This window comes from Schistocerca piceifrons, chromosome 1 (genome assembly GCF_021461385.2).
Source record: "Schistocerca piceifrons isolate TAMUIC-IGC-003096 chromosome 1, iqSchPice1.1, whole genome shotgun sequence".
In the NCBI taxonomy this organism is placed as follows: domain Eukaryota; kingdom Metazoa; phylum Arthropoda; class Insecta; order Orthoptera; family Acrididae; genus Schistocerca; species Schistocerca piceifrons.
In genome coordinates, this window is record NC_060138.1 from 180,189,248 (window position 1) to 180,206,418 (window position 17,171).

A 17,171-nucleotide genomic window follows, 5' to 3' on the forward strand; every position below is an offset into this window, starting at 1 on the left:
GCAACATGAAGACACTAACATCACATACCGCTTCCATGCAAAAGTATTAAAAGACAAAATCCCCAAGCTAAAATTCCATCGTTTGTCAAGTGACACCTGTTCTACACGTGACCTTCTTAAAGCCAAATTGAAGTGTGATCCCAATAATAAAGACAATAAACTGCAGATAGAACGCCATCCCCGAAAAGCAAATAAAGCTATGGATTCCATGAAAGCTGACACAATCAAGAGTCAAGGGCCTAGCTCGGAAGTATTTACAGCTGCAATGGATTTTCAAAAAGTGATTTCTGTTTCTTCATTAAGGTACAGTGAAATGTACTATTCACGACAGCTCTCATATTACAAATTTTGCATTCATGTTAGTGATAATCAAATCGGTCACATGTTTCTTTGGCATAAGGCCGTATGTTGCAGGGGTCGGAATGAAATTGCTTCCTGTGTACACAAAGAATTTACTTCGACACTTACTTATAAAAACAAATTAATAATGTGGAGTGGAAACTGCTATGGGCAGAACAAAAACAAGATGATGATGATTCTGTGGGTTTACCGTACAGCAAAGCGTTACTTTACGGAAATAGCACACAAGTTTTAGGTGAAAGGGCACTCCTTTATATCTCGCGATCGTGATTTTGCTCACATTGAGAAACGAAAGAGGCGAACTGTCTGTGAAGTTCGAAAAGATTTAGATCGCCTCTTCACTGAAGTTACGCACACAACATCATTCATAATGACTATTATACGAGAAATAGATATTTACGACTCAGCTGCTGAAAAATATATGAAGCTCACCAAAGTACATATTTCAAAAACACAGTGGATCAGACTGACTGCTGTACGGCCTGGGGTACTGCAAGTTAGGTCAACTCTTAGTGAAATTGAAGAATTCAAGGAATATTACATCTTGAAGAGAAACGTGAAGCCTTCCGATCTTAAACACGTGCACCTGGAAACATTACACTGTGAATGAGAAGGGATTTAGCTAAGGTAATACCATCTGTAAAAGAGGGGAGTAAATTGTTTTACGAGAAACTTTTGAAATGTGCGAAAATGGACATGATGGCACTTGTATCATTACTTATGTTAAACCCATTGCAAACACAACGTTTCTTTTTCTTCAGATTTTGTATCATTTTCTTCTTAAATCCATTAACACAGAATAAAAACACATATGTGACAAGAAACCTGGATTTTTTTGTGTTTGTATAGTGATCCCCAACGTTTATACTGCTTTTGTTGAAGTGCTACAAACATTTTGTTGATTATCTGTAAATCAGTCTTTGGCGCTTGGTCCATTATTTCCTTACATGCCACATTTATAATCATTATGGGGGATTGTTAACCCGGGTATTTGAGTGTACACGGAGGTACAGCTTCTTAATTTGTACGTCACTTGTAATCGAGGAATTTAATAGTACACAGAAACTGCGGAAAATAATAAGGTTTTAAGATACTACAGGCATCGCCGGTACTATATATACAGTGTTACGTAAATTTATATGCTATTTGGGATTAGCTTTATGAACTTGTATATGATGATTGTGTGACTATAGATATGTGAATCTGCAACTGGAAATAACTTGGTGTGAGGGGTGGAATTTTATGTATGCGAGTTACTGACAGGAGGACATCTTGATGAGTACTACGTGGTGTGAAATAAAATACATTTAACTATACCATCTTTATGTTTCCCATTTGTGAATTTCATTCGTCTGTGTACATCTCATTTGAGAGCTAATCACAGCATACACAGGATGTTCCACAGAGGGTTTGGACACCCACATCACCGCGAATCGTGGGTCTGCATTTTATGGTCAATATTTTATGAGAATGTGTTTATATTTTGAGAATTCGTTGGGATGGCCTTAAGTGCACATGACCGCTGCTGTGTTGATGGACTTTGGTGGATCATATGCCTTGTGCTGCCTCAAAGGAATGACCTTGCTGGGTAATACAGGACAACAAAATTAGTACAGGCATTTTGGGCCACTTGCTAAGTAACCCCTTGTAATTTTAACTGCAATGCTATTTGGTATCTAATGTGTCAGGTGAAACTCTGACAACTTGTGTTAACCAGTTTTATGTAGAATAGAGCCAAAGTTGCAAGTTGTATGTTTGTCCTGCCACTGTTCGTAGAAAAACTTGACATTGATATAGATATATGTACAAACTTAAAATGTTGGATATAGGTTTCGTCTTTTGCCAAAAACACTATTTTTACTTGTTAGCAAAACATGTTTCAGCCCCCCTGTGTCATCATCACGGGGTTTTGTTTATTGAAAAACTGTAAAAAGTGAACATTTTTAGGTTGTAGCTGATACCTAACAAAATGAGGCCTACAGACAGTTTTGTTCCATTTTCTTCTTACCTTGGTTTTACATTATACGGTTTTGGAGCACAATCTCTGTGGTGATCTGCACTAACAGCTTGCCACCTGTAAACCAAATGATATGAATGTGAACTGTATCAGCGAGGTAATACGCCCCTCGATTTTTAAAAAACTTGATTTTGGAGTGGCAAAATGTTCTGCGGGTCGGTATTACTCACGTTTTATTGTGACACATCCATCTTATTTGCGTTCTCACACCACTGCACACACATATGAAATGTACTTTGCGTAATTTTGGATTAACGAAAGTCTTTTTACTTTGCTAAACACGGTGTAAACCATGTTGTATGTTCTAACCCCGACAGCGTTCATTTGTTCTCGTGTGAGTTTCGCCCGGAATTTTAATTTTGTTTGCTTTTATTTCTCTTTATCAGTGTGTGAATGCGTGCACAAGTGAGTGTTCGTGTGTGAGTGTGAGCGAGAGAGAGATGAAAGTAAAGAAAATTCAAATTCGGTGCGAAACTCACATGAGAAGAAATGAACGCCGTGGGGATTACGACACACAACAATATCATATCCCGAGTTTCTCCTGGCGTATACAATTTTCAAAAAACTTACGGAAGTTCAGCCAGGTAAAATTTACAGTGGCCGCCGATATTTCGGTGGGTGAACACCCCGCCATTTTCAGGGCACAAACTGCCTTGCGCCTTGAAAATGGCGGGGTGAACTCCCACCGAAATATCGGTGGTCACTGTAAATTTTACCTGGCTGAATTCCCATAAGTTGTTTGGAAATATCATATACATATGTGAAGTAAAAAGGCGTTTGTCAAACCAGAATTATGCCAAGTACGTTTCATATTTGTGTGCAGTGATTTCAGAACGTGAAAGACGATGGATGTGTCACAACAAACGTAATTAATACCAAACATATACGCAAAAAATTTAGCCACAGCAGTATCACGTTTTCTTGTTTTTTTCTTTTTTTAAAAAAAAAATCAAGGGAGGTGTTAACTCACTGATAAAACTTACATTTACATCGTTCGATTTGCAGATGACAAGCTATCGATGCAGGTCAATATACAGATGGTCCTCCGAAAGCGTGTAATGTAAATCGAGGTAAGAAGAGGCACGAACAAAACTGTCTTTAGGCCCCCTTTTATTAAATCAGTTACAACCTGAAATAAGTTTACTTTTACACTTTTTCAATAAAGAAAATCCACTGACGAGCGCACGGAAGTACTGAAACATGTTTGGGTAACAATAAAAAACACTGTTTCGTATAAAAGGCGGAACCTATATCCAACACGTTAAGATTGTACATACATGTATATCAAAGTCAAGTTTTGCTACGAACATTGGCAGGTGAAACATACAACTTGCAACTTTGTCTCTTTTCTACTTGAGATTGGTATCACAAGTTGTCTCAATTTTACGTCACATTTGATACCAAATAGCGCTGCGGTTAAAATTACAATGGATTACTCAGTAATTGGTCCTAAATGTCGGTACTAATTTTAACTGTAAACACGAAAAAGCAGAAGAGCTGTAAATCGAAAACATGAATAAGTGTTAACGTTGTGCCCATGCTATTATGGAATACACTGTTTTGTCTGTTTGGATGAAATGTGTAGAGGTAACCCAAAAGGCTGTATCTTGCAACTTTTGCTGTTCTCTACATCAAACGGATTGGGTTACTTTAAAAGCATTGTGCATTCACTAAAACAGCCAAAAATGCCTACAGTTGAGTTACAGGAAATATAAGGACATTTTCGAGTGGACAGAAGTTCTAGAACACAATAAAATTACAACCGTGATTTTGTCTGACATCTTGTTTAGAAGTTATTAAGGTTTGGATATCGACTCATTTATAACAGGTGATAACCACGGCAGACATGTCATTCACATGTTACGTCCACGAATAGGTCATGACATCAGTTACATGATGAACAACGTTGTTGGGTGATATGCTTTAAAGAAAATTGTAATTCAGCAGCAATAAAACAGAGAATTCTGGAATTCTGAAGAGGCACATTATTATTTAGCTTCAGCATGTTGACAATGTAATGAACAATAGAATTCAATAATTTATGTAAATATGATTTGCTATGTATGTAGTATTTAATAAATTTGCTTTCACTCACATAACACCGTAACGACGAGTACAATACAGAGATTTACTTGACCAACTACTGTGATTTTGTTTCTGAACAACAGTAAAATAATAAATTAGAAGCATAAGCATAGATATTTAGTTATGGGATTAGATGGAAAAATATGTTGATTTAAGAATGTCTTTGATTCATTTTTATAATTTTTACAGAGAATTTTAAAATATATTTTTGATAGGATGGACCAGGAAAGGTAACAGATTTGACTGCTGTATTTAGTCATGTGACCAAGCTCTGGATTGAGCAAACTGAGGAGCGTCGTGGTCTTTGTCACTGTCGTTCTGTGTAGTGAAGATGCTCTTTTGATCGTTGTCGGTAGAGGGAAGATCTTTGCGGTAACATTGGGTCGATGACACGTTAGTGGTAAATTGGTTCAGGATAGTGATAGTAGGAACTTAATGGGATTATGGTTGATCGTGTCGAGACATTAAAATATTAAGCAAGTGAATAATGGGACCGATATCAGTGGAGGAGTTAATATGATCTTTAACGAGTTTTAGTGGAACTCTGGATACACTGCAAAGTGGTGAATCTGTGCTAAAAGTGCTACAACTCTGAGATTCCTTAGTGTTTGGAACTTTTCGTTTATGTTCTGCTTGCTTTGCTCAGTTATATTCATTGTAGCATCTTCTGCACGTCTATTTAGAAATATATGGCAAACTTTTCGTACGTGTTTGCATTGTATGAACCTTTGCTGGCAAGTAAATTTAAAAGATGAAGTTAAACCAATGCATTAGGCTACCTAAATATCTTTCGAGATACTATACGTCATTTCAATTGTTAATCATTCTGTTTCAATATATGTTTGAACACTTGCGCTTATTCTATAAAATTTAACTATTACGCTAAGCCACATCGATACTTCATTACTTCGGTCAAAAGCAGCAGTGCATACCGGCACTCAGATTCAGTTGGGAAAGCGTTATTGTAGTTTGTGTGCTTGCCCAAACACCGCTTGCTCTACCGTGAACACGCAGTTGAATTGCTACTCCGAATGTAACCAGTGAGCTCGCAAGACGTCGTTAGACTGGTTTTCATTCCCAAGCATTGACACACAAGCACTGATGTTACTAAATCATACGAAGGTACTACGTATTAATATTCAGCGTGTTTGCAAAATAGACATATTATTTACAAGACTGGTAGTAATTTTAACGCACGGTAAAAGCTCGATCTCAGAAAATAGCGATGGTAAATAGTGAGAGTAATTTCGTCCACTTGGGGTCTACAGTGGAGGAATCCACATCACAAGAGAACCCAGAGATATATCTGATCCCAGTACTTATGTAAAAGCTAGAAACTATGTCATTGACCAAGAAAATGGCACAGAATCAACGATTTGAAAAAACTGTCGTAAAATTGGAAAACAAAGGTGCAAAATAGGAGACACTAGTCCAAAATCAGGAGACGATTACTCAAAATCAGGATACCAAGACGTATGAAAACTTTCTGCAAAGCAAAATGCTCTAGCACGCGGTTCACTGAATGCGGTTGGGAAACTATCTGTCGAAATGACGAAATTAAACAGGCAGGTTTATCTGGGACTGTCTGCGATATAGCCGCGAGGACGAGAGTGGACATTGTGGGCATAGAAAGGAAAAATCGCAGTGAGAGCAATTTCAGCAACAAGGGCAGCAGTTTTCAGAAGAAAAGAGAACGCAAATAGAGCGAAACATAGAAACGAAGGTCCAATAAGTGGTTAGCAAAGTTACGAAGGATCCCCTAGCCGAACATGACCACACGGAGAGGGAAACCGAAATTGAGTTATGTAATACGACGAAAAGAATAGATCAAGATTTTTCACAGTCGTAGGGCGCTGTCCATGGACAAATCGATGATATAAAAAGGAAACCAGACGGAATGAAAGAGACTATACAAAATAATCAACCGATAGGGCATTGATCGGATGATGGATGCATTCCTGAATCGAGATTAAATCATTTGCAGTAATATGAGCCATCTGTAGCATTCATGCACAAGTCACGCAATGTCGGAGGTGTAACCTTGCTAAACAAGCACATGTTAGAAGAAAATTTGATACGCAAGAGGCAATTTGAGCTTTTGATCCAGATATGAGAAGAACATCCTCCATTGTGTTCATCCTTCCCTTTAATGGAGTAATTTCTAGATCCTGCACGGATGAACAGAGAAAAGAGTTAGTGGTTATATAAAGGCGATTCCGCATTATGGACAACGGAAGGTGCTGAAACCTGAAAAACCTGCAAAACGCAGCCTCACTGGCGGTGGCTTGGGGCAGCTACATTGATAGGCGGCTGTGTGGCTAAGGGGTGATATTAGATGGCAGGCCAGAAAAACACAGAAAGAAACAACTGTCAAAATCAGCACTTTATTTTCGACTTACAGATTGACAGCAGCGTTATGGCGACGCGTTCACGCAACTGCCCCACAGGAGTGGGCTGGTAGTCGGTTAGCCAGCAGCTAGCATCTGTCCAGCTGGCTGGAACACGAGCTGGAGCATTGATTTGCTGACGTCTGCACTCTGCGCCGACTGCAGAACTATGTTGCGTGAGCCACAGCATCGACATCAGCGGCGCATACTGGAATCTTGCAGATACAGCTTCTCTTCATTGAATGACTGCACCAATGTGGCCAAAGTGAGCAGCACGAGATGCACCCACAGAATAGTCAGAAGGCAGTTGCTGTTCCCAGTAACTCCCAGCAGAAGTCTGGCTGCTGCTCGAGCTGACCGGCAGGCGTGTTGTGCTGTAGCACCAGGTGGATGGTGGGCGGACTTAGGGCAGGAAGCTGGTACTCTGCCAGGGACTCGAACCTGAGGCTGCGGCTGTTGACTCCCTCCTTGTCTGGTGCTGGATCCTCGTTCTGGTGGTACTGCTGGACTGCAAATGACTGCAAATCAAAAGTTATTCATACCAGATACCAGAGCATGTGTTGTGCTGACATACCTCTCCTGGTCACGTACTCAGCAAAATCACTGAAACCCTGACGATGGAGCCCTCGCCTTTCCTGCAGTATGCATTGTTTCTGTGATGGCAAGTTACGCTGAGCATATTCCATAAGCCTGTTGTCAGGCGGCTGAGGGGCTGAGAGAGGCTGAGAGAGGATACTGGATGGCAGGTCAATGATGCCACACTCGTCAGCGCTGCTCTTTAACGCAGTGTTCCACTGCACCTTTTCAAAAACATTACCCTTAACTTAGTAGCAGCGATACATTACCCCCTCCCCTTCCTTAGGACTCGTTCAGCACCATGCGTTACATATACAACGCAAGTTCCACTTACGAAACATCTGTTGCTACAATTTTGAAGGTTCAGGGTCTGCATTTGACTTCAATCTTTGCATGGTAAATGTGTCCTCACGCTATTTAGTTGTTAACATCTACCACATTTAACAGTCCGCCAGTTACCCTAGGATCTTCAACATTCTGTGCTTCTACGCTTCTCATATTCTGTCACAATGTACACATCTGAGAATTTGCATTCATTCAGACGCAAATTATTACATTTTATACCATACTCCCTTTCAGACTCTATCTACCAGGATCTGTATTAGTACAGCGCTAGGTCTTGTGACGCGTAAGGTCACAGTTATCATCGTTCCCTTTTCGATGTTATTTTACGTGCTGCATTAGGTGCTCCTTACAGATTCACCTCTCTTGCGCTGCTGCTAATTGATTCTGGAATGGATTACGTCAGCTCCCCACGTTTGGTTCAGAAATGTCAGGTTCAGCTTAGGGAGTGTCTCTAGTTGCTCATCCAGCCAGTACAGCTGTGACTGTGTTATGTTGAAGTGAGTAACTCTGGGCATCGTGGCTGGCAGGAAAAAAGTTGGTCTTGTTATGTCTCATGCTGTCTCATTAATGAACAACCCACTCTCTTTCAGTTCCAACTTTCTCCCCCCCCCCCCCCCCCCGAAGCCTTCTCATTATCACACTGGCATATACGGAATAAAACCAGTGCAGATCTGCTTCCTGAAAATACAGCCTAGGATCCACAATATCCCTCGGACAGTGCCCTCCACCTCCTCTACCCATGAATGAATGCAGTTCTTCCTGTCAGCAGTGCATCACTGTCTTCCTCTTCAGGTATCAGCAACACACCACCTGTCCTCCTTGCACCAAATATTATCTCTGTGGCCCTCAGTTTCATCTCATAGGAGAGTAGGGGTTAGTTAGAACATAAAACGCACATGTCCGTGCAACACTGGGATTCTAACGAGACACGTAGAATTGTGCCTCTTCTGTCCTCAATTCCACCGATGCAGTACGGTAATAGAAAGGCAGATTCAACTCCCTAAACTCTGCTAGCCTTCCTAGCTCTGACTGAAATTCTCTCTGTACTTTTCTCAGCCCCGATAAAAATTGTTCTTGTGACAACAAGACGGGACTCAATTGCATATGTAACGTGTGATAAATAGTCTCTTGCGAGCTCATCATCTACACTCTCTCATCCCAGAAGCTGTCCACTAGCGAATGCGGTGGTCTTGCCATGATGCTTCTTGCATCCAGTACAGTTGCTCATGACCCCCAGGTTCATAATATTCTCTGATGCTTTCACAGAGTCCATCACCTCTCTTGTCAGTTTCTGCAGGATATGCGTGTTGTTCAACACTACACACTCCGAGTGCGCTTTCTGTGTGGTATATCACTGCGTCACTGGCTTATTAACCTCGGCCAACTTCACTACCTCAATTTCTCTACTTTCCCAGCATGTACTGTTCCAGACTCACTCTTCAAAATCTTTCCCTGGTGTATCAGCAGTAGATGTTGATGGTGAACGTATGAACTGTGTATTACAATAAGGTTAATTTATTCTTACTTTTGTGGGAGGTGCTGACCAATGACAGCAGACTTGTTACAGGGGAGGAAGGATGATGGTGGTCCCTGCCCTGAGGTTGCTGTACACTAAGGACGAGAGGGGGAAGGATGCTAGCTGTAACAGTGCAATATAAAGCAACAGCATCATAGAATTAAGAAGTGATACAACAAATCGATACGAAAGTAATTTACGGAAAACTCTGAAAAACATAGAAACAGTTTTTACAGAAACATACATTAAAAATTGATAGCCGGCCGCGGTGGCCGTGCGGTTCTAGGCACTTCAGTCCGGAACCGCGTGACTGCTACGGTCGCAGGTTCGAATCCCGCCTCGGGCATGGATGTATGTGATGTCCTTAGGTTAGTTAGGTTTAAGTAGTTCTAAGTTCTAGGAGCCTGATGACCTCAGATGTTGTCCCATAGTGCTCCGAGCCATTTGAACCGAAAGATTGATACAGAAAAATCCTAAGGCCCCCCACCATTCGCCGATTGCCTTATAGCACACAGTCACCACCCAACAAACATTGAAACTGACTTACAGATCCTTAAAACTAGAAGCTGCTTATACCAAAAACTAACTATAGAAGCAAAAAACCAAGAGCCCAAGGAAAGTAAGTACTAAAAGAACACACATCACTGTGCAAAAAAACCCTCCTTGTCACAATTGAAGAACTATACAAAAACACCCATTCTCTCTCTCTCTGCCACAGTCCTGAGCACATGCACACACACACACACACACACACACACACACACACAGACGCAAACCAAGCACGACAAGCGCTAAATACACTTCAAACTTGGGTGCCTCACCCAGACAAAACGCCACGAAACAAATGAATACTACATAGCTACAACAACACGTAATGGCGGCGAAAACTCTGCCCGTGTTTGAAAATTCGTAGAAAGTGCGTTGTCAGATGGCCATAAGTCACAGAAATCAGCGTATTTACCTCGCCCTGAGTTACACACAAAAACGTGATATACTTTCTTTTACGTTTGTAACAGCATAATAAACAGAAAAATAAAAAATTACGTTTTTCTATTTGCAGATGACAAGTTGTAGATTGTGCAGCAGACTACCTACCAACATAAATACCCAATAGCTTCATGTAAGGTATGTAAACTAATGCATACATCCACTCTTTTGCCAATCAAGCTATAACTATAAATTTAGACATAATGCAGTAAACAACATACAATGCATCTTTTCGTTAATACATATCTCAACTGTGAACTGTAAATAAATGTTGTATAATATTTTGCAACAATTATTCATTCGCTGTTGTTAACATTTTGTACCGAAATGTTACCTAAATGTTAACATGTAACAACAATTTTACAGTAAAAACCTAAAACAACCCACTGAAGATAGCACAAAAGTGCTGAAATATGTCTGAGTGAAACGAAACTGAAAAGATGTCTTGCATAAGGCAAACTCCCTCGTTCTCTTTTCATAGCAAGCACGGACATAAGAAGATCTAAAACACCACAAAAGACAATATCTCTTCGCGTGGGACACAGGAGTGGTGCTGCAGAATCAGCTTCTTTTGAGAACAGTTCTGATTGTCAGACAAGATGTGGTGGTTATTAGTCATCAATAGTCGCTGAGGTTAGTGTTTAATGTATGGGAATTCCGGAATGAAATAAGAAGGCTGAGGTGGTATTTTCTAGTATGTAACGTTTACCGATTTTGAACAAGAGGAATGGTCAGGGGGGAAGGAAGGGAAAAGGAGCACACAAAATGGGCGTTTGTCAACATGTCTAATATTTCCAATAACACTAATATATGAAACCTGTATCTTGACATCCATAAAAAATGTCTCATATTCATTTTTGAAAACAATGAACAATGCATTGAAATTGTCAACATGTCTAATATTTCCAATAACACTAATATATGAAACCTGTATCTTGACATGCATAAAAAAATGTCTCATATTCATTTTTGAAAACAATGAACAATGCATTGATGTATATCTGAAAGGGGGCTGCTATGGTTATGGTCTCTTCCTTTATCCACACAGTTCTCTGACCGTCGTGGGCTATGTTCGTTGGGGAGGAGGGGGCGGGGGGTGAGACGAGATTTAGATTATTTTAGTGCTCAATGTCAGACTGTATCTGCTATGAATCACCTCATGGGTGGCTAAACCATTCACTGCACGTGTAATTGTTGCACTGAGTCATGAATGATTAAAATGAGACATTTGGCCCTACACTTTTCTCTTAAATCTGACTGCATGCAACGGAAACGCTAAGTTACAGTACCACAGTGCAGTGACGAACTTCACTCACTGTACATTTTCTTTGATAAATCACTGAAAGTGGTTGTATACTTTGTCGAGGAGAAGAATATGGAATGAACTAACATTATAATTCATTTGAATTTACTTTCACTATCATTTATTAAAGATATCCAACATTTTTCCTAACACATGTTAAACATGTCTCCTAAGTATAGCCTAGGCGTTAGGTTCTCACTGTGATATTTCATTGCCGGGTAACCTTATCATATACAGACGATTTAATTTGATTTATGATAGGAAAGCGGACATGCACGCAACAAAAGAAACCGGCACAGACAGAAACTAGAAAGACAAACGATAGTATCACCAACGCCATCAGAATTTAATAAAGCTGTGAATAAACTGTTTGATACTATTTCTGTAAGGACAGCGACCCGTGATTACGAAGCGATGAGCCCCATACTAGAACAGATGTAGGCTCACTCGACACTATTTCCATAGATACTGTGAAGTAAGTTCTTAACAATCCTTACTACGTTTGCTAATTTAAGGGGAAGAGTCAGCACAAGGTTCACCACTGATTTCATGCTATAAACACAGAGGGTAACACAAATGCCAGGTGGTCGGTTTAAAACTTCACACGATATAGTTAAAACACACTGGCGATTGTCAAAGCGAGTACAATGAGCCACTCCCTACGGCTCGTGGCGCTGATTCCATCAGGTCAGAACGCGAGAAACTTGTTAATTTCAACCAGAACTAACATTCTAGCAGTTACATATCAGGAACAAGAGTGTCTTTTCACCAAGAACTTAATATTCCCAATGGACGCTGAGTCCACAGCAAAAATCTTATAGTGGGGGCAGTCTCGATCAGTCTCAAACACCTACTAAACAGCGCACCTCACTAAGTTAATCAGAGGGACTGGAAAATGCGCAGGATGCTTATAGCCTCACTGCCTTGAGGAGGAAGTTCTCGTACATTCTGGAAGCTTCCTCACGCTACCTCTCTCTCACCAATCTAGAGAATGGGTTTTGAAAATGCCGAGAATGTGCGTTGCCGCCTTTTGAGGCTCCTCCCCGCGGGCCAAGTTTTAAGAAGGTCGACTTGTCCCGGGTGAGGGAAAAGGGAAAGAAGGAATTGTCTCAAAGATGCCGTGTTAGCATTTTTATGCAAGTGGCTATGTACCTAATTAGCGTAATAAAGGGAATGAGGCCACTGATCTCAGTAGTTACACGAGGAAATGGAATAAAATAAACTGTCGATTAGAAATCCTTTCTCAGGCACCAACACGTGTCAGAACAATGGGGATTGTATAAAGATTAAATATAAACCCTCAGCGGCTCAAAAATGAAATTGCCTAAGATACACACAAATAACATTCGCCTTTCACCGTGTTTACTTATTTAGAAGTCATATATGATACTGGATAATGGTGGGGAGGGGGGATACATTTGTATTGGCTTGATGTACATCACAACAGTAAATTCAGGTGAGGGAATAATAGTTTAGAAATGCCGACACTTAATGATATCTAAAGAGTATTCTAAATGTTTCTTGTTATGTAGTTTTAATAGGTCATTCAGTAGATCATTAGGAGAATTTATCATTAAATTGTATATTTCTAATTCCTATAGTATGTCCATGTTCCTACTTTTAGGTACCATATGTATTATCGATATAGCTCAGTAAATCTCTTTCATTTGGTGTTTATTTTCTTGTAGATGCTTAATAAATGTAGAAGCGCTATTATCTGTTTTCCTAATACGCTCCTACCTTGAAAAGAGCACCCTCTTTATCCGATATAACACTTCATACATGTGTCACACTAAATGTCGGAATTCCTAGACCTACTCATTACGTTAATGCTACTGGTATCTTGCCTAGAATATTACCTATGCTGTCTTTAGTGAGAAACCCAATGAAAACTTTTGTTTCTCAAAAACTTTTGGAGTTGTTTCTGGTAGTGTACCTAAGTATGGCATGGTAATAAACTTGACCTATCCTCTTTCTCCTTCTCTCCGGTCATGGTGATTTCCAAAGTTGTTAACCCTGCTTTTCTTTTCACAATAATTTTGTTATAATATCTGCCCTCCACACATTGTTTACAACAATCTCTTGTAAAATTTGTAGTTCTTTTTCAATCTCTTCTCTATTTAGTGATACATTTAGTAGCACATTTATCATTGCTTTCAAGTAGGCTCTTATATAGCTGGTTGAATGAGTGGCTAGTTATTACTTAGGCAGTCGGTAGTCGTAAGTTTCTGGAATATTATGATTTTGCATGAGTTTCCAACTGTAAAAATTATCAAGACAGGTAAATTAATGGTTCCATTTTAATCCGTTTCTCTGGTAAACAGAACTTTGTGATGGAGACTATTTGAATCATTGGGAATTAATTCATCATCATAAACAGAAAGATCAGGAAGGACTAGTGTGTCATATGCAAATGTTTTATAATACCAGACCTTAGTTAATGAGTATTCAAATTCCTTAAACAGAGCATATTTCTAAATTAATCATAAATATGATAGCCAGTGTCTGTGCCAGACAGGTGCCCACAGTAAAACCATCTTGCTCCATATATATCTTTTACTTCGAAATGTGAAATAATTATGGGCTGTGGTCAACTCCAATAATTCAAACGCTTCAATAATTTCAGCCACTTACACTTTTTGTGTTACTTAGCTTCCCCCATATTAAATCTATAGTTTCAGTCACTGGGATGTTCATATAGATATTTGCAACATGAAATAATACCAATATGCTGATATCTGGCACTCACACGTCTTTCGTCTCCTGCAAAATCTCACGAGAATTACGTATTATATATATTTCTTCTGAAGTGTAGTACTCTTTCAGCCATCTATCTAGTTTTTCGTAATTTTGTACGCTAAGCTAAATATGCAGTTCACAGTAGCCCTAACTGGGATGTTTTCTTCATGTATTTTCGGTTTTACTCTGAGTTTTGGGGGACTTGGGTTCATATTTATACATTACTTGTCATTATCGGTGAGAATTAAGTTACCGCTCTTAAACTTTTTTTTCAGTTTGTCACTGATATTAGTGGTGGGGTCTCTGTTTGGTTTTGTAATGATTTTGTTTTTAAGAACTCTTATACTGTACAGCCAGGTGGTGCAGCTTATCTACAGGAGCAGCCCTCAGATAGCCAGTGATGATGTCGCACGCCTCGTTGTGCAAATGACTGCTAAGTGCGGGCGGATTTTTACCAATAGATGCGTATTTGTCAGTGGAGTAGGCAGATTTACACTGCTGTATTATTAATCATGACTAAGCATCGTAAGTTACTATATTATTTCAGCAACAGACTTTCAGTTTGCCGTTGGCTTAATGTTGCTTATACATCAGGGCCCTGTCCAGGTTACCTCTCAAATATTTGAAGTAGGGCTTCCTTGCTACGTAACGTGATCTCTCTCGGCTCATGTCTGTTGCGGAATTTTTAAGTGGTTAGGGTTAACTTGGTTCTTAAGAGTCTAAAGTTCTTCGAGCATCTCTAGGACTCAATTGCAGACCCATATCCCTAACGGCAATTTGCAGTAGGATTTCAATTTGCAGTAGGATTTCAATTTGCAGTAGCGTTTTTGGAGTGTATACTGTACTGGAACATTATGAATTACCTCGCAGAAAATGATTTATTTAGAAATAGCTACTACAGTCTCAGAAAATATCGTTTTTTTCAAACATAACTAGTTATCACAAAGTGAGTGCTTTCGACAGGGGTGTCAAGTAGATTCCATATTTTTAGATTTCCAGAAGACTTTTGACACGGTTAACCACAAGCAATTTCCAATCAAATTGTGTGCCATTGGAGTTCCGTCTGAGCTGGGTGGCTGGATTCGTGATTACCTGTCAGAAAGACCTCAGTTCGTAATAAGTGACGGAAAGTCATCGAGTAAAATACGAGAAATATCAGGCATTGCCCAAAGCAGTATTGTAGGTCCTCTGCTGTTCCTGATTAACATTAACGGTTTAGGAGACATTATGGGCAGCCCTCCTAGACTGTTTGTATATAATGCTGTCATTTACTGTCATGTAATGCCAACAAGTGATCAAAATCAATTACAAAATTGACATGAATTTACATGACATAAAAAGTCTTTGATTCATAATCAAAACGTCTTCGGTCCCGGGTTCGATCCCCACCACTGCCTAAATTTTGATAAATAATCAGCATTGGCGGCCGAAGACTTCCGGCATAAGAAGTCAGCCTTATTCTGCCAACGGCCTTGTCAAAGAGGGCGGAGGAGCGGATAGAGGTTCAGGGCGCTCTCTTGTCCTAGGGGTGGGAAATTGCCCCTAAAGGCGGAAGAATCGGCAATCATCAACGACATGAGGATGCAGAAGGCAATGGAAACAACTGCATTAAAGACACGTAACGTGTATCCACAGGACATGTGGCCTGTAATTGAAGAAGTATCATGATGATCTCTCCATTGGCAAAAGATTCCGGAATAGTCCCCCATTCGGATCTCTGGGAGGGGTCTGCCAAGGGGGAGGTTACCGTGAGAAAAAGACTGAACGAAAGGATAACGTTCTACGAGTCGGGGCGTGGAATGTCAGAAGCTTGAACGTGGTAGGGAAACTAGAAAATCTGAAAATGGATATGCAAAGGCTCGATCTAGATATAGTAGGGGTCAGTGAAGTGAAGTGGAAGGAAGACAAGGATTTCTGGTCAGATGAGTATCGGGTAATATCAACAGCAGCAGGAAATGCTATAACAGGTGTAAGATTCGTTATGAATAGGAAGGTATGGCAGAGGGTGTGTTACTGTGAACAGTTCAGTGACCGGGTTGTTCGAATCAGAATCGACAGCAGACCAACACCGACAACGATAGTTCAGGTATACATGCCGACGTCGCAAGCTGAAGATGAACAGATAGAGAAAGTGTATGAGGATATTGAAAGGGAAATGCAGTATGTAAAGGGGGACGAAAATCTAATAGTCATGGGCGACTGGAATGCAGTTGTAGGGGAAGGAGTAGAAGAAAAGGTTACAGGAGAATATGGGCTTGGGACAAGGAATGAAAGAGAAGAAAGACTAATTGAGTTCTGTAACAAGTTTCAGCTAGTAATAACGAATACCCTGTTCAAGAATCACAAGAGGAGGAGGTATACTTGGAAAAGGCCGGGAGATACGGGGAGATTTCAATTAGATTACATCATGGTCAGACAGAGATACCGAAATCAGATACTGGATTGTAAGGCGTACCCAGGAGCAGATATAGACTCAGGTCACAATATAGTAGTGATGAAGAGTAGGCTGAAGTTCAAGACATTAGTCAGGAGGAATCAATACGCAAAGAAGTGGGATACGGAAGTACTAAGGAATGACGAGATACGTTTGAAGTTCTCTAACGCTATAGATACAGCAATAAGGAATAGCGCAGTAGGCAGTACAGTTGAAGAGGAATGGACATCTCTAAAAAGGGCCTTCACAGAAGTTGGTAAGGAAAACACAGGTACAAAGAAGGTAGCTGCGAAGAAACCATGGGTAACAGAAGAAATACTTCAGTTGATTGATGAAAGGAGGAAGTAAAAACATGTTCCGGGAAAATCAGGAATACAGAAATACAAGTAGCTGAGGAATGAAATAAATAGGAAGTGCAGGGA